Source organism: Triturus cristatus, chromosome 6 (assembly GCF_964204655.1).
Source record: "Triturus cristatus chromosome 6, aTriCri1.1, whole genome shotgun sequence".
Lineage (NCBI taxonomy): Eukaryota > Metazoa > Chordata > Amphibia > Caudata > Salamandridae > Triturus > Triturus cristatus.
Genome location: NC_140589.1, coordinates 1,788,604,204 through 1,788,628,889, shown reverse-complemented (window position 1 = coordinate 1,788,628,889; position 24,686 = coordinate 1,788,604,204). Strand labels below are relative to the sequence as shown.

Here is a 24,686-nt window from a genome sequence, read left to right as displayed (position 1 = left end):
GGTGGGAAAAGAAATTCAAGGAAATAGTGGTGTTGATTATTTGGGTGTGTGCTATGTTGGTAACCTTTAATGATGCCCCACACTGGCCAGTCAAAGGACAGGTATCTGGAGGTCACTGGCAGTCTTGATATATGTAGCAGATGCACTGGATTCAGTTCACTGACACTCTGACAGCCATGTTGTAAGACTATGAGTCATACGTCAGGAGTATTTTTACACATGGTTCTGCAATGTGCTGACTGGCAGATAGTTGTCTCCACCTACCATTGTTGATTCAGGGATTGTAGCAATAGTGACATCCCTAAAGGTACCCACCACATTCTAAATCATTGATGAAATGTTCTGCATGACCACTTTCAACAGGTGAAACACTATTCGGAGAAAATATTGCTTTTGATCTGGAATACAATAATTCGTACTTAATGTGAATAAGCATTATCACTATTTACTATTCCTGGGCATGGTGTTTATGTTACCATTAGCAGACCTCAAATACATGGTAGGGATTTTAGGTAGCTGGGTTGTCACTGTTGATATGTCCTTTATACACTAGTACTTGCATGGTTCCTGTATGTGTGCATTTTGGAAATTGGTGATATAAACTTTCTTATTGAATGTTTTTTAGTAGCTTCAAAGCTTCTATTTCACAGAAAGGAGATCTAACTGTGAATTATTTTCCACAGTTCAGAGTGCTGAGCTAATTTTCAGGATTTTTGAAAATTTTCCTTTCCTAAACAAATAGAGTTAAATCGATGGTTAACTCAGCAGTTTACATTGCTTTCAATGTTGATAGACAAAAACGTTTTCTAGGAACAGACGTATCAGAGGCAGATGCAGTATTAAAGGTTGATGTTGTACTGTTAGAGTAACACTGACACACTCATCAGAATGCTGAACTAGATTATCAGTGGTCAAGTTAGTTGGTAAGAAGCGATGGAGCAACTTGACTGCTTACTCTGACTGTCATTTACATTTGTCTTTGTTCAGCTCACCAATTTCCAAAATGAACACATACAGGAACCATGCCAGTACTTGTGGATCAAGGACATATCAACTTTGACAACCCAGCTACCTAAAATCCCTACCATGTATTTGAGGTCTGCTAATTGTAACATAAACACCATGCCCAGGAATAGTAAATAGTGACAATGCTTATTCACATTAAGTACAATTATTGTATTGCAGAACAATAGCAACATTGTCTCCGAATAGGGTTTCACCTGTTGAAAGTGGTCATGCAGAACATGTCATCAATGATTTAGAATGTGGTGGGTACCTTTAGGGATGTCACTATTGCTACAATCCCTGAATCAACAATGGTAGGTGGAGACAACTATCTGCCGGTCAGCACATTGCAGAACCATGTGTAAAAATACTCCTGACGTATGACTCAGAGTCTATATATATACTCCCTAAAAAAACAAAAAAAAGCTACTGGGACGTTATAGTTAGGTTCAGATTTTACACACACAAAACTATAGAAATTTAGTAATTATAGTTATACTTATCTCAGGAAACTATAACTAACTATAACTCGTGCGCCCACCACGCAGTTTTCTCATCAATAACGTTGAGTCATATTATCACAGAAGATGTCATGACCGATGTAAAAATGTGGGGTAATTGTCAGTGCATGTCCGATTTGAGCTTGGGGACCCCATCCCCTGGGGCATGACACATTCTTTTTAGGGAAGGGGTGGGGTTTATGCCCCCCTCCCTGGGCCATTTTTGGCCCTGGAGATCATATCATCTAGAGCCCACAACTGTAATTATAAGGGAGGGAAGCGTACAGACCCTCTCCCCAAGCCGATTGTGGCCCCCAGGGACCCCATCCTCCGGAACCCTGCACCTTTTGTAAATGTGGATGGAGGCCCCATCCCCTGGTATCTGGCCATTGAGATTTCATGGGGGAAGTCATTATTGATGTCACTGACCATGTCATGAGTGATGTAATATGTTAGGTCATAGGCAGTGCATTGAGGGGGCATAATTATAGTTAGCTCAGATAACTGTAACAGCTGAATTTCACTCATTCTGCACAAGTGAATTCTGAGCGTTCCTCTAATCTTTGTTTAATTCAGTGAATTATTAAGGTTTTTCAAAATTCTATTTCCTAGCTATCACAACCCTTAAACCTGTTTTTGTAAGTGAATTTCTAAGTTGTTTTAAATTATATTTCCTAACTATAACAGCTCTGTAACCTTTACTTGATTTACTGAATTTCTAAGCTTTTTAAAATTTCATTTGCTAACGGTAACCTGTGACCTTTGAGAGTAGGTGCGTGAGTTGCTGTATAGGTCAAGTAGTGAGTGTGTGTGTGGCTGTATTGCTCTGTAAGTGGGTGTGTGAGTAGTCGTATGGGTCTGTAAGTGGGTAAGTGTCTGTGTGGGAGTGTCAGTAGCTGTGTGAGTGACTGCAGCAGAACGGAATCTCACCTGCCCCTTAATCCTACAGTAGAACACAGTTTTCAACAAAATGTCTACCTAACTGGAGTTCTTTCTTCTGATTAATTACTAAAAACTGCCTCATTAGTTAAATTTCCCGTGCGTATTCTACATTACATCTGTGCAATGGATCACAAGGAAATGTCTCCAGTGACCGTGTGTGAATTTCGGCAATGTAATTGTTCCTTGTGCATCTTTATCCATAAATCCGTGATAATATGAATTCTCCAATAGAGAAGACAACAAGACTGCACAGAAGTAAATCTCCACCAAACAAGGATACTTTCTCTTAACTCTATGAAGTAAGTACTTGTTTGTTTGGTTACGGTGTCCTCATATACCACAGCATAAAGAACACTCGTCACTAGCACCTGTTGGTTTTCACCTGCCATCTTGTGAGGCAACCCACCTCCTCTCTCATTGACCAGCCCCTTAGCCGCCCCACTTTAGTGTTTCTCTTAGGTCACTTGCAGACCTGCACTATTGTGAGGACAGAGGGGCATGAGGAAGGTCTCCAGATCTCAGCAGGGTATGGGATATGGGGTACACTTGGTCTGCACCACTTTTTATCCCACCTCTCTTGAAACAGCCTCCCAGAAAAAGGAACGGGGTCAATAAATTGAGGTGGCCCTGTGATGACCTGGTAGATGTTGTACCCCTGTATGGCATCCTTGGTCCACCTTACAGGGGTACCTGCTGTCTGTCCTCCAGTGAGTATCTCAGATCCGAAGGGTACCTAGGAGTAACTGTGATGTAAACAAATATCAGATAAATTGGAGCATCTGCTGCTAAAGCTTACATTTTACATTAATGGCTCTTAAATTTGTGGCTCTGAGCCCTTGTGCTCTGTTCTGCAGTCGCGCCTCCTGGCGCGTATTCCTGGTGCAGAATGGTGTCCCCAGGCACAGGAGAGGTCAAACTGGGCTAGTGACCCCCCCTCTATAATGCTAATTGTAGCCCCGGGAAGGTGATGGTCTCTGGGGATGGGGGGCCGTGTAGACCCCCTATTTAATGTTAAGTGTAGCCCCAAGGAGGTGGTGGTACGTGGGATCCGGGGTCTGCAAGGCCCCCCCACATTTAAAATTATAATAAGCCTGGGGAGGTCGTGGTCCCCGGGGCTTTGGGGGGAGGGGGAATCAGCGCAGCCCACCGTATTTGTTTTATTTTAGCCCTGGGGAGGCGGTGCCCGCCCCCATAATTTAATCAGAAGGCCCCGGGAGGAGGTGGCACATGGAGGGGGGCCAGGTGCACCCCCTCCTTTAGTTTAATAAAACAGACCTGGCCCACCCAGGGCCTTTTTTAGAAACAAGCGCCAGAGACCATGCTTGGTTTTTTTCAATTTTGTCATGCACTTGTCGATCCAACTGCATTAAAAAAAAATACACTTTTAAACCCAAGTGGTGTCCCCACCACCTCATCCAGGGGGTTAGAGTATTCCTACCCTTCCCCCTTTTCTATATTTTTAATTTTTGGGGGGGCTCGGCTGAAGCCAAGTCCCAAGATGGCTGCCTATACTTCCTGGCTGAAGTGTTGGCAGCCAGTTAGATTACAGAACAGGGACTGTCAGATATGCAAAGGACCCGCGCACGTAGATACGCAAATTTGGATTTTGGTAAATATTTCTTAAAATTACTGAACAGATTTACACCAAACTAGCAAAAGACACTTTTCTGGACCAAGATTTATCTTTCTGCCAAATTTGGTGTAATTCCGTCCAGTAGTTCGGGCAGTTCTCGCCTTAAAAAACCCTATGGGCATTAACATAGGGAAAACGCTTTTTGGGACCCCACCTTTTTCATGGCCCTCACTTCGCAAATCACCCCAAAACCTTCCAGACAGCAGCTGAGGTGAGAGTCAAATTAGTTTTAAAAATGTAATGAAGATTCATCAAACGGTGCCAAAGTCGTTAGCAAAACAAAAAATGCTTTTCCTTTAGACACTAGGTCCTAACTATAACTCCCTACTGGTGACAACCATATATCCTAATACATATATATATAAATGGGTCATCAGTGATGTCATTGACCATGTCACGAGAGATGTAATATGTGAGATCATAAGCAGTGCATTCCGCGGTTGCAAGTTAGAGTTAGCTCAGCTAAGTATAACTACTGAATTTATCTGGTTGTGTACAAGTGAAACCTGAGCTTAACTATAACGTCCCTGCAACCTTTGTTTTTTTCTCTGAATTTCTAAGTTTTTTTGTTCCATTTCCTAACTATAAAGTTATTTCAGTGAATTACTATAGTTTTTTTAAAGTAGTAGTCACGTTTGAAGAGTGGTGGAGAAAGGGGGCATGGCCCCCAAGTTCTCTCTGCAATCCCGCTGTCTGGGACTTACTGGAGGTAACGGAAGGGGTTCCTGGACCCTAAGGACATTCAGCATCCAAGGGGACTTCTTCCCCCAACCACCAGTGCGCCAGGAGGTGCGTTTCCTGAGTGGTGGTGAATGGGGGGGTGGCTCTGGCAACTTGCTGGAGTTCAGAAAAAAGAATTTAAGAGAGGGAGGATGCATAGCCCCCCCCCTTCCCCGGACCGATTTTGGCCACGGAGGACCCCTTCTCCCAGGGCCCGGCCTCTGTTGAGCCACCCATGACATCCACTTTCTATTGTTGGGGACCACGGTGGAGCCTCAAGGCCCCCGCGATCCCTGCCGGCTCCCCCTCTCCTGCATGAGCTGGCATTGGTTTGACACAGAGGGACCTGCTAATATGCAATTCCCTCTGTGTCAAAGCAATTGTGCTTGCTTTCAACAGGCGAGAGCATTTTCTATGCTCTTGCTTGTTGAAAGTGAACACAGTTTGCTATGGCTTGACGGCAGCAGAAAAGCTGTTGTAAAGCCATAGCAAACAGCTATGTCCCGGGGGTGGGCACTGAGGGACATAGCAGGAGGCGGTCCCAAGGCCATCTATGGCTCCGGGAGGAGGGCCATATCACTAGGGGGGACTTCACTATCACTGAGCCTGCCCCAAGGGATGGGTTTCCTGGGACCATAGTATGGCTCAGGGAGGTGGGCCATGCACCTGCTCTCCATTTTCATTGCCAACTCTAGGAAATGGGGTTCCCAGCCCCTCAAGGAGGCTCAGGAAAGGGCCCACATGCCCTTTGCCCTTGTTAAATGAATCAGTGTTGGGGAATGGGGTCCCCACGGCCTCAAGGAAGCACGTGGAGGTGGCCATATGCCCTATCCCCTGTTAAATTATTTTTGCCACCCACTGGGCCCTAGCACAAGAATCTGCACTTTTTAGAAGCTTTTGCAGCAGATTTGTGGATCCTCTGCAAATTTGTGAAATTTATTTTTAAAAGTAGATGTCTGGCCCCTGGTGTTCCCTCTAGAAATCCCCCTCTAGGCCTGGTGAGGGGGGAAAGGGGCGGGTGGTGTGTCCCTTCCCTGTTCCCTATATCTTTTTTCCCCATTTTCGCAGGACAGGGGACTGATCCCCCAAGTACTAAGATGGCTGCTGTCACATCTTTGTTGATGTGGTGGCAGCCAATTAGATACAACCTTTTGATCGATTGCTGCCACGGATACTCTAAGGCATGATGTATTCAATTATATTTCAACCATAATTTATCCAAAACTACTAAACAGAGTTTCACCAAATCACAAAAGCATGCTTTCTGGACCAAGATCTATTTTTCTACTAAACTTGATATAATTCCATTCAGAAGTTTTTGCGCTATTACTGTTCAATTTTCCAATGGAAGAATAAATAGGGAAAATGTGTTTTGGGACTTCCCCATTTTCTTAGACCCTGCTTGACGGATCACCATGAAACCTTTTATGAAGGAGCTGAGGTGCCCCGCTCATAATGGAAAGTAATTTTAGCCTCGGTGGTGGGCTCCTCATGGCCTTTGTAGGCTCGTGGAGGGTGGGCATGTGGCCCCCTACCCATTTTAAGTAATTCAGCCCCAGTGGTGGCCTCCCCAGGCCTGTTTGAGTCTCAGGGAGGGGGGCTGCGTAGCCTCCTCCCCATATTAAATAATGTTGTCCCTAGGATTGGGTCCCCAGGGCCTCTGGAGCCTCAGGGAGAGGGTGCCACTTCACCCTCCTCCCCATAAGAACTGACTTCGCCTGAGGAAAGAGGCCACACTATAAACTATTTTCTCATGCTTTTCCCACAGAGGTTTGGAAGGTGATCTATAAGCTAAACTGAGAGCATATTTTCTGTAAATTCACATTATCTTTCCCAGTTATGTGAGAATGAAGTCTGATATTCTCAGTAAAACATGTACATCCAACAAGGGCAGAGACTGTCAGTTGATTCCTTTGTGTTCTACTGCAGCTTCCCAGAGTGTTCTAAAGAACAACTAGAGCGCTAACAGTCCTATTTATGACAAACGTATAGCACCTGAAGCCATCTTGATTGGAAAAAAGTGATAACTCCTAAAACATTTAATTTAAAAAGGAGCAAAATGAGGGGGTTCATTTTGTCATAGAGAGTATGATTAGCACTGAAAAAAGAAATATTAGGGCACATTTTGAGTGACTTCTCAAATCCTCTTCTATTTCATTATAAAATTCTGACATGCAGACTGAAACATGCACTTTCAATACCAGCAGCAGACTTCCCTGGTGAGTAGTACCTTTACTACAGTGATCTAATAAGCAACTAGAGTGCTAACATTCCGAATTTATGGTAAATGTGTGACACATCTGGATGCCTTCTTGATGGAATCAAAGTAAAAAACTGAAAGTATTTCCTACTGAGGAGACTGTAGTAAATGAGGAAATTAGGAAACTTAATAACAAACAAGTCTCCCAAGATGGCCACCAGAGACAAAAGAGCCCAAATGTAGCACAAATATAACCCAGATGTAGCCCAAGTATACCCCAATGACAGAATGTCCCAGAGTGTTCTAAAGAACAACTAGAGTGCTAATAGTCTTACTTATGACAAAAGTATGGCACACCTGAAGCCATCTTGATTGGAATAAAGTTGTAACACTTAAAACATTTAATTTGCAAAGGAACAACATGAGGGGGTTCATTTTGCCATAGAAATTATGATTAGTGCTGCACAAAGAAAAATTAGGGCACATTTTGACTTCTCAAATCTTCTTCTATTTCGTTAAAAAATTCTGAGATGCAGACTGAAACTTTGAATACCAACAGCCTGGTGAGCAGTAGCTTTACTACAGTGATCTAATGAGCAAATAGAGTGCTAACATTCAGAATTTATGGCAAATGTGTGACACATCTGAATGCCTTTTTGATGTAACCAAAGTAAACAAGTATTGAAAATGCAATAGGTCTCGCCCTTGTTTAAGTTAAAGCAATTCTTTTTGTAATTAGGAGGCTTTTTAGCTTTGCTTGTATTAGTGTTTTTCAAACTTTCATGTACATAACATGCATATGTATGCATATTACCTACTGGCGGTCGCCAGTAGGTAGTTATAGTTAGGACCCCTTTTCCATAGGAAATCCGCAACATTCTATTTTGAATAACTTTGGCACCGGTCGATGAATCCTCGCGAATTTCTCAAAATAGGTGGGGCGCTACGCTCCGCTCCTACCCTGAAAGTCTCGGGGGGATTCGTCAAGCGGGGGCCGAGATAAAAGGGGGGTCCCATAACGCGTTTTTCCCATGCATTTTTCCATAGGACCTTTAGACAGAGCTACAGCCCGAACGGCTGAACAGAATTACTAGAAATTTGGCAGAGAGGTAGTCCCTAGGTCAAGGAAGTGCCTTTTGTAGGTTTGGTGTAAATCTGTTCAGTAGATTCTGAGAAAATAGCCTTTAAATCAATATATATATCTGAGCCCGCTTACGGTACGCTTACCGTACGCTTACCGTACGCGTACGGTGGCGTGCGCGAGCGCGATTCTGATTGGCTCTTAGATCTTAGTAAACATTCGAATCGGCCGAAACCAGGAAGCGGCGTCCGCCATTTTGTCTCTCGCACTGAGTGTTATTTATCAAACATGATGCCCAAAAACATGTTACGGGGCTGTTTTGACAACTCCCTCCCACATAGTCATGTTGAGGGAGTCCCCAAACATCCCCCAAGAGCAAAAACGGTTTTATTTTTTTTTCGGCAATTTCGCCGAGTACGCTTACCGTACGCTTACCGTACGCGTACGGTAAAAAAATAGAAAAAAAAAAAAAACACTATCCACACTTACCCCACCCCCTGTGCTTTTGGTGGCCGCAGGCCACCAAATGTACAGGGCTTATTACATCTAAAAAAAAACTAAATTTTGGCAACATGAAATTATAAAATCGAAATAAAAAAAACACTATCCACATTGACCCCACCCCCTGTGCTTTTGGTGGCCGAAGGCCACCAAATGTACAGGGCTTATTAAAGTTGATAAAAACCGTGCACGGAACGAACTGCGTTAAGTGGGCGCGCACGCCTCGAATGGCGTAAAGTAACTTAGCATTTAAAAAACCGTACAAATTCACTGAAAAAACCATAGGTTTCACACACGTTATAGTTAGGAATTAGCATTTAAAAAACCTTGCAAATTCACTGAAAAAACCATAGGTTTCACACATGTTATAGTTAGCGGAAATTTTACTGATAAAAAACCAATGAAATTGCCCCGTTATAGTTAGTGCTGGCAACTATAACTCACGCGACCGCAATCTTCTGCTGATGACATATGTGTCTTTATAAAAAAAAATATTTGTAATATATGTATAGCTAAAAATGTATGGAAGAAGACATGGGCAAATAAGTGTCTAAATACAGTATTAGCATCAGCAGAGGATTGCGGTCGCGTGAGTTATAGTTGCCAGCACTAACTATAACGGGGCAATTTCATTGGTTTTTTATCAGTAAAATTTCCGCTAACTATAACATGTGTGAAACCTATGGTTTTTTCAGTGAATTTTATGTATATGTATATGTATGCATGCATTTATATTTGTATTTATATAGATATGCAGATTATATATATGTTTATATATGTATGTGTTTATTACCTACTGGCGGTCGCCAGTAGGTAGTTATAGTTAGGACCACGTTTCCATAGGAAAACCTCAACATTCTATTTTGAATAACTTTGGCGCCGGTCGACGAATCCTCGCGAATTTCTCAAAATAGGTGGGGCGCTACGCTCCGCTCCTACCCTGAAAGTCTCGGGGGGATTCGTCAAGCGGGGGCTGAGATAAAAGGGGGGTCCCAAAACGCGTTTTTCCCATGCATTTTTCCATAGGACCTTTAGAACGAGCTACAGCCCGAACGGCTGAACAGAATTACTAGAAATTTGGCAGAGAGGTAGTTCCTAGGTCAAGGAAGTGCCTTTTGTAGGTTTGGTGTAAATCTGTTCAGTAGATTCTGAGAAAATAGCCTTTAAATCAATATATATATCTGAGCCCGCTTACCGTACGCTTACCGTACGCTTACCGTAAGCGTACGGTGGCGTGCGCGAGCGCGATTCTGATTGGCTCTTAGATCTTAGTAAACATTCGAATCGGCCGAAACCAGGAAGCGGCGTCCGCCATTTTGTCTCTCGCACTGAGTGTTGTTTATCAAACATGATGGCCAAAAACATGTTACGGGGCTGTTTTGACAACTCCCTCCCACATAGTCATGTTGAGGGAGTCCCCAAACATCCCCCAAGAGCAAAAACGGTTTTATTTTTTTTTCGGCAATTTCGCGGGGTACGCTTACCGTACGCTTACCGTACGCTTACCGTAAGCTTACCGTACGCTTACGGTAAAAAAATAAAAATAAAAAAAACACTATCCACACTTACCCCACCCCCTGTGCTTTTGGTGGCCGTGCAGGGCTTATTAATAGAGAAAAAAAACGTAATTTTGGCAACATGAAATTATAAAATCGAAATAAAAAAAACACTATCCACATTGACCTCACCCCCTGTGCTTTTGGTGGCCGAAGGCCACCAAATGTACAGGGCTTATTAAAGTTGATAAAAACTGTGCACGGAACAAACTGCGTTAAGTGGGCGCGCACGCCACAAATGGCGTAAAGTAACTTAGCATTTAAAAAACCGTACAAATTCACTGAAAAAACCATAGGTTTCACACACGTTATAGTTAGGAAATAGCATTTAAAAAACCTTGCTAATTCACTGAAAAAACCATAGGTTTCACACATGTTATAGTTAGCTGGACATTTTACTGATAAAAAACCAATGAAATTCCCCCGTTATAGTTACTGTAGGCAACTATAACTCACGCGACCGTAATCCTCTGCTGATGACATATGTGTCTTTATGAAAAAAAAATATTTGTAATATATGTATAGCTAAAATTTAATGGAAGAAGATATGGGCAAATAAGTGTCTAAATACAGTATTAGCATCAGCAGAGGATTGCGGTCGCGTGAGTTATAGTTGCCTACAGTAACTATAACGGGGGAATATATATATACACATAAATATATATAAATGCATATGCATATATATGCATATATATGTGCATATGTGTGCGTGTAGAGAGAGGTAGAGAGAGGTAAAGTTGTAGAGGTAGAGGTGTAGAGGTAGAGAGGTAGACGTAGAGAGGTAGAGGTATAGAGGTAGACAGTAGTAGAGAGAGAGGTAGAGAGAGGTAGATAGTAGAGAGTGAGTAATAGAGAGTAGAGAGTGAGTAGTAGAGATTAGTAGAGAGTAGTAGAGAGAGTAGCAGAGAGTGAGTAGTAGAGAGTAGTAGAGTGAGTAGTAGAGAGTGAGTAGTAGAGTAGTAGAGAGTGAGTAGTAGAGAGAGTAGTAGAGAGTGAGAAGTAGAGAGAGTAGTAGAGAGTAGTAGAGTAGTAGATAGTGAGTAGTAGAGAGTAGAAGAGTGAGTAGTAGAGAGAGAGTAGTAGAGAGAGAGTAGTAGAGAGTGAGTAGTAGAGAGTGAGTGGTAAAGAGACGTAGAGAGTAGTAGAGTGAGTAGTAGAGAGTAGTAGAGAGTGAGTAGTAGAGAGAGTAGTAGAGAGTTGTGGAGTAGTAGAGAGTGAGTAGTAGAGAGTGAGTAGTAGAGAGAGTAGTAGAGAATAGGTAGTAGAGTAGTAGAGAGTGAGTAGTAGAAAGTGAGTAGTAGAGAGTGAGTAGTAGGGACTGAGTAGTGGAGAGTGAGTAGTAGAGAGTAGTAGAGGGCGAGTAGTAGAGAGTGAGTAGTAGAGAGTGAATAGTAGAGAGAGTAGTAGAGAGTGAGTAGTAGAGAGTAGTAGAGTGAGTAGTAGAGAGTTAGTAGTAGAGAGAGAGTAGTAGAGAGTAGTGTAGAGTGAGTAGTAGAGTAGTAGAGAGTGAGTGGTAGTGAGTAGTAGAGAGTGAGTAGTAGAGAGTAGTAGTAGAGAGTAGTAAAGAGTAGTAGAGAGTGAGTAGTAGAGTAGTAGCGAGTGAGTAGTAGAGAGAGAGTAGTAGAGAGTGAATAGCAGAGAGTAGCAGCGAGTGAGTAGTAGATAGTAGAGTAGTAGAGAGTAGTCAGTCAGTGTCAGTCAGTGTCAGTCAGTCAGTGTCAGTCAGCGTCAGTCAGTCAGTGTCAGTGTCAGTCAGTCAGTGTCAGTCAATCAGTGTCAGTCAATCAGTGTCAGTCAGTGTCAATCAGTCATTGTCAGTCAGTCAGTGTCAGTCAATCAGTGTCAGTCAGTGTCAGCATCAGTCAGTGTCAGTCAGTCAGTGTCAGTCAGTCAGTGTCAGCTAGAGCAGCTCTGCTGACCTGGTTTCCCTGGCTCTACAGCAGGTCTGCTGACCTCGTTCTCTGGCTCTAGAGCAGCTCTGCTGACCTAGTTCTTAGGCTACAAAGCAGCTCTGCTGATCTGGTTCTCTGGCTCTACAACAGCTCTGCTGACCTGGTTCTCTGGCTCTAAAGCAGCTCTTCTAACCCAGTTCTATGACTCTAAAGCAGTTCTGCTGACATGGTTCTCTGGCTCTAGAGCAGATCTGCTGCCCTGGTTCTCTCCCTCTAGAGCAGCTCTGCTGACCTGGTTCTCTCCCTCTAAAGCAGCTCTACTGACCTGGTTTCTCTGGCTCTACAGCAGCTCTGCTGACCTGGTTCTCTGGCTCTAGAGCAGCTCTGCTGACCTGGTTCTTAGGCTCTAGAGCAGCTCTGCTGACCTGGTTCTCTGGCTCTAAAGCAGCTCTGCTGGCCTGGTTCTCTGGCTCTAAAGCAGCTCTGCTGACCTGGTTTCTTTGGCTCTACAGCAGCTCTGCTGACCAGGTTCTTTGGCTCTAGAGCAGCTCTGCTGACCTAGTTCTTAGGCTCTAGAGCAGCTCTGCTGACCTGGTTCTCTGGCTCTAAAGCAGCTCTGCTGACCCGGTTCAATGGCTCTAAGTCAGTTCTGCTGACCTGGTTCTCTAGCTCTAGAGCAGCTCTGCTGACCTGGTCCCTTGGCTCTAAAGCAGCTTGCTGGTCTGGTTCTCTCCCTCTAAAGCAGCTCTGCTGACCTCGTTCTCTCGCTCTAAAGCAGCTCTACTGACCTGGTTCTTATGCTCTAGAGCAGCTCTGCTGACCTGGTTCCCTGGCTCTAAAGCAGCTCTGCTGACCTGGTTCTCTGGCTCTATAGCAGCTCTGCTGACCTGGTTTCTCTGGCTCTAGAGCAGCTCTGCAGACATGGTTCTCTAGCTCTAAAGCAGCTCTGCTGCCCTGGTTCTCTCCCTCTAAAACAGCTCTGCTGACCTGGTTCTCTGCCTCTAGAGCAGCTCTGCTGACCTGGTTCTCTGGCTCTAAAGCAGCTCCGCTGACCTGGTTCTATGGCTCTAAAGCAGCTCTGCTGACCTGGTTCTCTGGCTCTAAAGCAGCTCTGCTGACCTGGTTCTGTGGCTCTAAAGCAGCTCTGCTGACCTGGTTCTCTCCCTCTATAGAGCTCTGCTGACCTGTTCTCTGGCTCTAAAGCAGTTCTGCTGACTTGGTTCTCTCCCTCTAAAGCAGCTCTGTTGACCTGGTTTCTCTGGCTCTACAGCAGCTCTGCTGTCCTGGTTCTCGACCTCTAGAGCAGCTCTGCTGACCTGGGTCTCTGGCTCTAGAGCAGCTCTGCTGACCTGGGTCTCTGGTTCTAGAGCAGCTCTGCTGAACTGCTTCTTAGGCTCTAGAGAAGCTCTGCTGACCTGGTTCTCCGGCTCTAGAGCAGCTCTGCTGACATGGGTCTCTGGTTCTAGAGCAGCTCTGCTGACCTGCTTCTTAGGCTCTAGAGAAGCTCTGCTGACCTGGTTCTCTGGCTCTACAGCAGCTCTGCTGAGCTGGTTCTCTGTGCTCACGATGCACGCACCCGATATATTATTTGTATGAATATCTTAGATAATCTCTTGCCCTAATATGTATATTAAAGACACATACATATCATTTTCCAACATAATTTTTTTTTGCCGGAGTCGCGCACCCAGCGCGACCCAGCACATATATGACGTCACGCAGGACCCGCCACCGCACAAGCATCTTGTACCGTAATGCACATGTGTCGCAAATGCGTGGGAGCAGGAGTCGTGGACTGGTCGCATACCAATCGCGCACATCACGTAATATTAAATGTATAAGATGTAACTGAAAAACACGCAGCCGTCGAACACCGTACGTGGATTCTTCACGACTTTTCTAAAAATAACTATATACATAGGTAGTTTATTGTAAAATAAATATATAAAAAATATAATAATACAAAAAAAAAAAAATGTTTTTTTCATCCTTCGGGGTCCTTCAGGGACCCCCTGACAAAGTCTAGGGGGTCAGGAACTCTCTACCCTGCCCCCTTTTCACGTTCTCAACCATTCTTTTTCACTGTCACACAGAAAATGGCGTCCGACACTTCCTGATTTCGACCGATTCGAATGTTGACTGACATCTAGCCACCAATCAGAATTACGCTCGCGGACATTTGGTGCGCGCACGCCACGATTTTTTGAAAAAAAATAAAATGTTTTTTTCACCCTTCGGGGTCCTTCAGGGACCCCCTGACAAAGGCTAGGGGGTCAGGAACTCTCTACCCTGCCCCCTTTTCACGTTCTCCACCTTTCTTTTTCTCTGTCACACACAAAATGGCGTCCGACACTTCCTGATTTCGACCGATTTGAATGTTGACTGACATCTAACCACCAATCAGAATTACGCTCGCGGACATTATGGTGCGCGCACGGTGCGCGCATATAGATATTTATGCACTTTTAACTGCAATTTTCTCAGGAACTACTGAACAGATTGACACCATATATGCAAAAGGTACATGCCTGACCTGAGGACTACCTCTTTGCCAAATTTCAAGTAACTCTGTTCAGCCGTTCGGGCTGTACCTTCGACTAAAGGTCCTATGGGAAAATGCATGGGGAAAACGCGTTTTGGGACCCCCCTTTTTTCTCAGCCCCCGCTTGACGAATCACCCCGAGACTTTCAGGGTAGGAGCTGAGCGGAGTGCCCCATTAGTTTTGAAAATTTCACAAGGATTCGTCAACCGGCGCCAAAGTTATTCAAAATAGAATTTTCAGATTTCCTATGGGAACTCGGTCCTAACTATAACTATCTACTGGCGACCGCCAGTAGATAATATATATAAATCATTGATTAGAACTTTGTATTTTACATTTTATTATGTTTATCTATAATAATATTTTACAAATATTGCTCTGCAGTATAAATTTATTAGAACATCAATATTCTTACCTTGTTTATGATGATATTCCCTTCCACAAATTTTTGAAATTTTTGACACAACTTTTTTGTCATTCCTATTATATGTATAGAAAGACAATATTAATGTTGATATTTTGTCATGAAACCATGCTGTAGGTTACCACTCTTCATTCCCCCATTTCATAAATCCTCTGTCTATATTCAGAGTTTCCACAGATTTGTCAAGTACTGCAGCTGCATCGCTAAATAATATGCTCCTAAAACAGGAAGCTACAGCCATCTTTCCTCCCTATCTCACACCACTGTGTCTTGGCCCCTTGTTATTGTTTTACTTCCTAAAGAATCCGGTGCAATAACAAATTAAGTGCCACCAACATTTGTTGTCCCTTAAGTGTTACAAACACAGAGACCTGCACTGTTGAAATATATATAAACACCAAGGGGAGCACTATCCTCTTAGCTAATGCCAATCTACCTTTCATTTATAGAAGGCGAGAAATCCAAAACTCCACAAACTGTCTCAGATTGTCTATTCATCTGTCAATACATATAAAGTTAGCCTCTTACATTCTGAATTTATCATTATCCCCAGGTTTTGGAACACATCTCTCTGCCATCTAATAAGAAGCACAGGTTTATCTTGCCTCTCAGTCTGGCTCAACACTCCCAAAGAGAAAACAACAAATTTACTCCAACTCAGTTTAAGTCCAGAGGAAACTGAATCACCCAGTTTAATAGCCACTCAACCCTGTTACCAGGGTCCCTGAGATATACAATGACATATTGTTTTCTTTAGGTCCTACCTGCACTCCTAGTACCTTCCACTTGTCTCTTAGTAAACAGCAAGGGTTTAACCTGCTGCTTTCCAGGACTGATTTTGTTTCTGGATTGTCTCAACACCACTATATAATCTGTCTCCTCATCCTTTGTTGCACTCACTGCATGCACCAGAATTCTTAAATTAAAGGCCGTGTTTCTTCACAATATAAAGCCATTCTGATTTTCGTGTACTAATCCAAAGATAGTACTTTCAATCTATATTCTAACACCATTCCCAGTATCTCAGTGTCAGTATTTATCATTGACAAAAGTCTGCCCGCTTTACAGTTATGACTAGCCCTAGCACATTTTGGCACCATTACAATTCTAGCTTCTGTCATTGACTCAAAATGTCTTTGTATTCCTTTAAAAACTCTACTGGGAGGCCACCATCCCCAGAATCCTTGCTGTTAATGGTCATCAAAATGTGTTGTTACATGGAACTTAAGGCTGTTGCTGCTTTTATTGAGTATATTGCTTTTCAGATAGTATTTAATTTCCCTTTCAGTGTTGCCCATGTTAATCCACATAGGCATTTCAAAGTATGTATGTAAATGTTTGTGTCACAGTTTTTCAGCTGGGATGTCTTACCAGTGTATGGGTGAGTGACATATTGTTTACGAGTGACATTGTTATAGTGGATGCAATTCAAACAGGGGTGGGTTCTCTTGTTCGAAGTATTAAAAAAAATTCTGGATGTTAGTATTGCCCTTAGTGATGTTTTGAGATCTTTGAGTTTTTTGTTTAAATTGTCCCTCGAAACTCTGTTTCAATTTGCAAAATCTCTGAACGACTAACAATGATATTTTAAAATGTTCCTACTCACAATAGAATATTTGGAATCAGACAGCCGAGGAGGCAAGATGGCTGCTGAGTAGTCGGCCTAACAGCCTCTCCCCCAGCCAGTTCAAACTTTGCTGGTTTAGAACGTCTCCGAGGCTGCCTTTACGGACTGTGGATTCGTGTTTGGAGCGAAATAATGTGGGCCGCGAATAGCCACTTATTTACTCGGTACATTCAGCAGACTTTGCACTAATTGTTCTGGGGTTGACTCACCTGGCATCTCTCTCGCTCTGCTGTGCTGGCCTCGCCAGGACGCAGTGTATCAAGACAGAAAGCTGTGCTGCTACTGAAAACCGCAAAAGGGACCAAGACGCGTAGCTCTGCAAAGCCGGTGAACTCTGCTACCGCGCCAAGAACAGAGAGCGCTCCCAGCGCCTGGTGGTACACACTGCCAAATCTACTGTGAGCTCTCCTGAGAAGCTCCCTGCCAGTAGGCCTGGGCTAAAATTCCGTTCCGCTCGTGGAAATTGCTATAATTTGAAATTTTCGCGTTCCGCGGAGAGCGCGAAAATGTCAAAATTTCCGCAATCCGCATTTTACCGGAAATTTTTTGCTTGCTCGCGCTGTAAAATAATACATTCTCGCGTGCGTGCGATCGCCTTACCTGAATCCCCGCATTCGCCGACAAGTTTTCCCGATCCGGTCGCGTTCTCCGCGAGATGTTGGTAGCCATTTGCGCTGTCTCGCGACAGTTCGCGCCCGCAGTAATGTCATTCGTCGTGCGATCACGTCTTTCTTCTCGCGATCATGCACCGCGAGACAAGTGAAAACAAGATGGCCGCGCCCGCGAGCAACCGCATGGGTAAGTTGGCGAACCGCGACCATGCAGAAAATACCACGAACGGGCGGGAAAAAAGCTTCCGCATCTTCGCGATATTTTCGCGTGTTTGCGGAGATTTTTAACATTTTCGCGATAATTTGCGAAAGTGAATTTCGCAAATTCCGCCCACCCCTACCTGCCAGGGGCACTAAAAAACAGAATCCAGCACCCATTTTTAGGATAAAGGGCACCAGCAAAAGAATAACTCTACCAGATATCAACCCCACATTCCCCTCCTGCCTGTGGAACTAGCTGTGGGCACTTGTCCAGAGACACGTATAGAGGTGAGCGAATTAAAAGGGGACATTGCTGATCAGGGCAGCTGGCTCATTGGGGCTGAGGGAGGAGTTTATAACACCAACCGATGGAAGGCTATTTCCCCTCTTGGAACCCTCTCCAGCTGCTAAAGCAATTAACATTGGAAGGGGCATGGCCGACCCCCATGACAAGGAGACCTCACCCCTTAAGGAAAGAGCTAAGGCACTGCAGATTCACTATGGGCATAGTCCGCAGGTTCAGGCTGAATTGGCTGATACTGTAGGGGGGAATGAGGTAGATTCTGGTGATAAATTATTTCCGTTGTCTGATCCCTCTAATTCATCTGGCAATGAGGAACTGCACATTTGCAAACAAAGTCTGGGGAGAAAATTGCCTGCAAGCTGATGGAGCGATTCGAGCAGCCTGTACTTGGAGGAGGAACAGACATGGGTGGTGGGTCTTGCTTTTCACACAATCCGTAAGAGACACCAATCAGATGTGGGGGAGCTGCAGGAAGGTGCACATGCTCTAACATGTGACTACTTATTTTCTCCGGTCTCCGATGTGTCTAGAGAGTGCATCCTGAAGTCGAGTCTGGCCAGTTCAGCTGCGCAAGTAAGAGCCCAGGAAGTTTCACTCAATGCTATATATCAAAGTATAATGAGCACCGTGAAGAGACAAGATCTGAAAGTCAATTAATCCAAGCTGCCTGTCGTAGAATGCAAAACGCCATACACCGGGTCACTCAATCTTGCTCAGAATTTGCTGAGTGGATTGTGGAGGCAGAAACCCGCATCTCTACACTTGAAGATGAGCTGACGGCACAAAGAAAATTGACTGATTTGCTCAGATCCCAGAAAGAGGATACCCAATGGAAGCTTGCTGAGTTGGAGAACCACCAGCGACGTAACAATCTAAGGATACTTGGGATTCCAGAGGCTGCTAAAGGCTCCTCAAATTTGTGGTTGAACTTTTCTCAGAGGCCTTTACAGAGCTAACTCAATGGTACTGGAATGGTGAAGTGCAGAAGACCCATCGCTTTCCATTTAAAATCCATGCTCAACCTGGGCAAAAGGGTGTAAAACCTAGGGCACTGCAAATTTCTTAAAAAAACGTTTTAGCATGTCAGGCCCTATATGATCTTGCAAGTCCAGACAGGAAAAGGTCTGGGAAGGGGCATGAGTTTTTTGTTTGGCCTGACTATTGTCAGGCTACTGTAGAGAAACGGTGGCAACTTAGACAGTTAATTCCAACATTTCAAAATAAGGGGACCCAGGTGTTTTTACTTAATTCTGTTAAGCTCAAGGTCATTTTCACAGATAAAATCAATTTTTGTTCTCTGAAACTAAAGCCAAAGATTTTCTGAAGACTCTATAGTCCTAAGCATTATGTTTGGTGTGAGTATCCTAAACAGGGGACGGGATAATGAACACATTTACCGCACTTTTTGTTTCTTTTCTTTTCTTTTCTAGGTTGATTCTGGGGTATTATTACTGACACTGTGTGAATGGCCTGAGGGAGGAGTGATCCCCATCACAATGGGCCTAAGTGGTCCAGAAGCCACTGTGGTTGGGTGTGGGGTGGGTGGCTCCTCAGAGTGGGAGGAGGCAAGATAGAGTCTTGGGTGGGGCCCGGCTGGGTGGAGTGGGGTTGTGTATTGGGGAGGGGCGGCAGAGGGTTGGAGCAGAGGGTCTCGGTGGGGTTAAAATAAGCCACTTTGTCATAAGAATCAAGCAGGAGAATGATATACAGATATGCAATCTTGAAATTTTCTTTTGGTGCTTATTTTACTTTAAGGAGGGGAGGAATGGGACTCTGTCTTCTGATGTTTAAGTGATGACCATGGATGGAATCCGTATTTGCTCTATTAATGCATGTGGCCTCAATGATAGAGCTAAAAGTTACAGAATAGCGTTGGAACTAGGCTCAATTCAGTCGGATATGTCTGTATACAAGAAACTCATATCTCATGGGGAAAGCGCAAGGTATTAAACGAGTTTCTGATAGACTGTTAGCCTGTACATTCCAGAGCACCTCGACTCGAGGGGTGGCCATTCTTACTAGACACTCGATCTGCAACGCAAGTAGAATAATAGAAGATAGGTATGGTCCGTGGCTGATTGTTGAATGTTGTGTGGGGGTAACTAAACTTATACTCTGCTCGGTATATGGCTAAAATTTCGACGAAGCGCAAGTCTTGGATTTTCTGAACATGGAGCTTGCATCCTGGCCAGCCCCCCTTATCTTTTGTGGGGACTTGAATATTCATCTTGAGCTGTCACACACTCAAATGATAAGTGGAAGCTACACTGATAGGAAATCCAAGGTTTATAGGGCAGAGGGGCGTTTGGGTCTAGACCATGGCTTAATAGATGTTTGGCTGAAAGACAGGCACCCTGATCCGCAGTTCACTTTCTATTATTTTCTGTATAATGAATTGTTTTGATGTCCTCTACCCATGTGGCTGGGGCCAAGATAAATTCCTTTCCGAGAGTTTTTTAAGATCATAACCCTTTGATACTTGTTATTCTGCTGGCCGGAATTATTAGACCCCGAGGCTCTTTCAGCTTTGACAGAAAGCTACTATTCGATGTAAACTTTGTCAGGCACTTTAGAGAGTGGTTAACACAGTTTTTACAACTGAATCATAATACAGATGCTAGCCCAATTTTCTGGGATGCTCTAAAAGCCGGAATGAGGTGAGGTTCTTAGTTTTGGGCTGTTCTTACAGAAGCAGAAAATGAGTGTTTTTCAGGGTCTAGTTGAGGATCTTGTACAAGCTGAACTTCACTAAGGGACTACAAAATAATCAGAATATCCCTGAGGCACAGGAGCTGGTTATGGTTTGTAAGGCTAAAATCAGCCAGCACTGGAGTTTGGAGGTCGCTAGTAAATATTCATTGTACAAAAGAGAATGCTACGAATATGGTGAGGCCACTGGTAAATTTCTGGCCCGACGGTTCAGGCAAAAAGAGGTGGGGAGGAGCATTGCCGCTATTATGGATCCCTCCGGCAGACTAGTGGAAACAACATTGGAGATTCTGTCTGTTTTCATGGATATTTATAATGAACTTTATACAGAGGGATCGGCAAGCTCTAGAGAGGGTTAGGAGGAACTATTCCATGATCTAGACAGTTGTAAGCTTACTGAGGAAGGCCAAGCTCTCCTTCATGCCCCTTACTCGGTGGAGGAGATTTAGGAAGTGATCTCTTCACTGGTGCAGGGCAAGGCAGCTAGCCCTAATAAGCTTCCTCTTAAGTTTTATAAAATCTTCTTCTTGGAACTATGCAGTGATAAGTTGAATACCTTTTTAGCTGCTCAGCACGGTCTGGCCCCTCTCTCCTGGGATTTGGCAAATATTGTTATTTTCAGAAAGAGGGACAAACCACCCACACTGCCAGGTTCATACAGACCTTTAGCCTTGCTGAATTGCAATGGTAAGATCTAAGCAAAAGATCTTGGCCAGTCGCCTAGCCAAGATCATCACTCCCTCAGTTTTACGCAGACAACATGTTTTCATCCCAGTACGAGGCACAGTCAATCACATAAGACGGGTGGTGACACTATTTGATCTGGCTAACGCACAGCAAGCTCCAATGGGCCTGATCTTATTGGACGCCGAGAAGGCGTTTGAGCGTGTCTCCTGGGATTTTCTCTGGGCAGTGATACGCTGGCATAGGTTTGGTGATGGGTTTATAATGGCTGTGAGAGCTATGTATAGAATGTCCACCGCAAAAATTTGTGCAATTGGTTTTCAATCAGACTCACGCTCTATTTTCTGAGGTACAAGACAATGTTGTCCCTTCTCCCCTCTTCTTTTTGCTTTATATATCAACCCTTTTTTAACTTTACTGGAACACAATACGATTACCAAGTCGATTTTTCATGGACATGAGGTGTTTCAGGTGTTCGCATATGCTGATGACGTAGCCATTGTTGTTCCAGAACCTGTAATGGCACTAGTTGAAATTGAAAGGGTTGCCAAACAGTTTGGGTTGGTATTTGGATACAAGCTAAACGCAACTAAAACACAGATTGTTTGTACTGAACAAGCCTCTACGGAGGACCCAAGGGTGGTTGATGAGGCAGTATAGTTAGGGATCAAAATAAGATCATGTTGTGATCAATTGGTAGCGGTAACTTGGCTACCTCTTCATGGGATAATCAAAAGGAAGCTCGATAGAGTTGAATGTCTGCTTTTATCACTGGTGGGAAGATGCGATGTTTTAAAAATTAGTATTCTGCCAAAAGTGCTATACTTTTTTCGAGCAGTTCCTTTAGAACTTAATGAGTAAGCTTCGAAGATCTGCTCCAGCTTTATCTGGAGTCGGTAAAAAATGTGAAGAGCTATGAAATCCCCGACCCTCTCCAAAAATTGGGGAGGGGGAAGGGGCGGGGGGCAATCCCCAATTTTACATTCTATTACTGGGCCTCTCTTTTACAGAAGATGGGCGTTATGAATACGGGGGAGGACACTATATATGAAGCTCAGGCCCCATCCATCAATCAAATGTTGCTGGGGTCAGAAGTAAAGGAATGCCTTTTGAAGAATGTGGAGCCTAGTTACTATAAAAAGACCAGATTTAAGGTCCTGGTAGCTGCCTACAAAGTCTGGAAGAAAGTTAGACGATCTCTTCAGTCGGGGTTAGTCTGTTACTATACACCAACGTCAGCTTCTCTATTTCTGCCCTCCATTTTCTGGGATACAGTGATAAGAAGATGGAGGTCAAAAGGGATAAGTAGACTAGGCGACTTCTTTACTGACTCTGAAATCAGCTCCTTTTCAGAATTACAAAATAACCTTAGTCTTTCACGATCTGACTTTTTAAAGTTTTTACAAATCCGGGATTTTTTGATTAGAAAGAAGAATTCACTGGGCAAGATGATAAAGATTCCTCTAATTGAAGGGATTTGTAGGAAGAACAGAATCGGGGTGTTCTATAATTGGCTTCTAGAGGCTCAAGTAGATGATTTGGAGATCCAAAATGAAAAATGGAATGTAAGACTTAGCCGGGAGGGAGGAGCACTGCAGGACTCATTTGACATGGCAGATAAGATCTTACTTTCATCGAATCTTCGGGCGCAGCACTACTAAACTATTTTCAACCTGTATTATACCCAAGCAATGATAGCCAAATGGGGCAGGCAAGCAAATGGTAAATGCAAACGCTGTGTGGAGGCGGGGGTGCAGGCGGAGATTCTTCGGGTGTTTTTTTGTGCCCTAAATTCGGACAGTGAATCGAGGGGATAGAACACTTATTGACTGATATTATCAGCACATCTGTTACCTTCACAACCTCATTGATGCTGCTCGGTATAATAAATGAGACGGAGCCTGGTCGACTGTTAATGGAAGGACTGTATTTGCTATTTGTACCAGCTGTTGTGGCTCGACTGTGTATTGCATCTAATTGGGTTAATAGAGACCCCCCGTCTTTTGAAATGTGGAATACTAGATTTTTGGCAATTTATCATTTGGAGTTTAGTCTTAATATCTGTAAAGGATATAGGAAACAGCAGTTAGGGTAAAAGTTTGGGTTAAATTGGTTGAACGATTGCATCTTTAGGAAATGTGATATCCGCTATGAACTGCTAGTGATTTATTCTTTTTTATCTCATGCATAACAGTCAATGAAATAGTGTTTTTTAGTCATATATTTCCCCCCACTGAGTTCTGTTTACATCTTTCCCTTTTAGATTTTCTTTTTCTTTTTGTTTATTGGTTATGCTCTTTGGTTCTATATGTCAACTTCTGTGCTGCTTGCTCCTCAATTGTTATGTTTTACTGTTTGCTCTTCTTTTTAATAAAAATAAAAATATAATATTTGGAATCAAATGCAATGTGTTCCTTTTCATTGGCTTTGGTAGAAGCCTGGCTTTCAGAACAGGTCTTTCAGCTAAGTCTGTTCTTCACCTTGTCAATAACCTTTGGGCAGATATCCTCTTTCTTAAACTTGTTCACAGAAGATGATGTATAAATAGATCTCATCATACTTCATTATTGGCTCCCTCCTGGACTTACTTTCTACATCTTCCACTCTAGCCTTCAGGTACCTGGTAGTCTACTGCAACTATTCTATCGATTTCTCCATCTACTACAGTTGTGTCTCTGATTACTTAGATGATGTTTCCACTTATGTAACTCTATCTGGGACCTTTTTAAGGGCAGTCCTTACCAGGTTTAAGTCAACAGTAAATCAATCCATTCTGGTTTCAAGTGACAAGTAAGTGCCTGATTACAAGTTTAATGGTGCAGCGGCAGGTCCATTCCACCGCCGCACTGCCAAACCCATGGTGAGGCCGCCCATCAAATTAAGAGTTCAACTTGTGTCTGGTGGGCTTTGTTTGGCATTCCCACAGCGGTGCCTTTAAAAACAGGCACCGCAATGAGAACTTGAAAGTCAGTGCTGTGCAGGAACTGGTGTGCAGGCACAGGGCATGAGGCACAAGAGGACCTTGTAGGGCCCTCTGTTTCCTCTTCGCCGGGGTTTACATGGAGTAAAAACCTGTATGTAAACCCGGGCATAGAGGAAACTCGTAATATGCTTGGCGGGACCTCTGCCTTTCAGCCTCTGACTGCTGTGCCACCTCCAGGGAACAGCGATTCCCTGGCAGCAGCCGCTGGGCAGTCAGACTGCCTGAGTCATAATCGGGCTGCCAAGAGACCGAATCGACCCCTTAGTGTCTGCTATTGATGCTAGCATATCCTTAAGAGTTGACTCAGATGCTAGCTGGCGGCATTCAGATGTCTATTGAGCTTGTACTGGCTGCATCAATGCCTGGCCCCTATCTGGCATCTGTTTTATTTGCTTGGGATTGCTTTGGAACCTTCTCTTTTACCATTGTACAGTTCGAAGAGTGCAATATGGTTAAGCACTATTGCGGTATGTACACGTCAGGACAAACCCTCCCACTCTGCATCAGAGCCTCCTTGTGATGCAGCAAATCAGGTCAAATGTGAGGCACCAGGTACAGAATCCTTCTTGC

The 24,686-nt window shown here is 43.9% G+C and overlaps 1 protein-coding gene across 2 annotated transcripts in view; it reads right to left on the bottom strand.

Moving 5' to 3' along the window:
* Positions 1-24,686, bottom strand: part of LOC146822006 (L-gulonolactone oxidase-like) — a 761,975-nt gene that overhangs the window by 185,257 nt on the left and 552,032 nt on the right. The gene's annotated exons all lie outside the window — the stretch shown is intronic.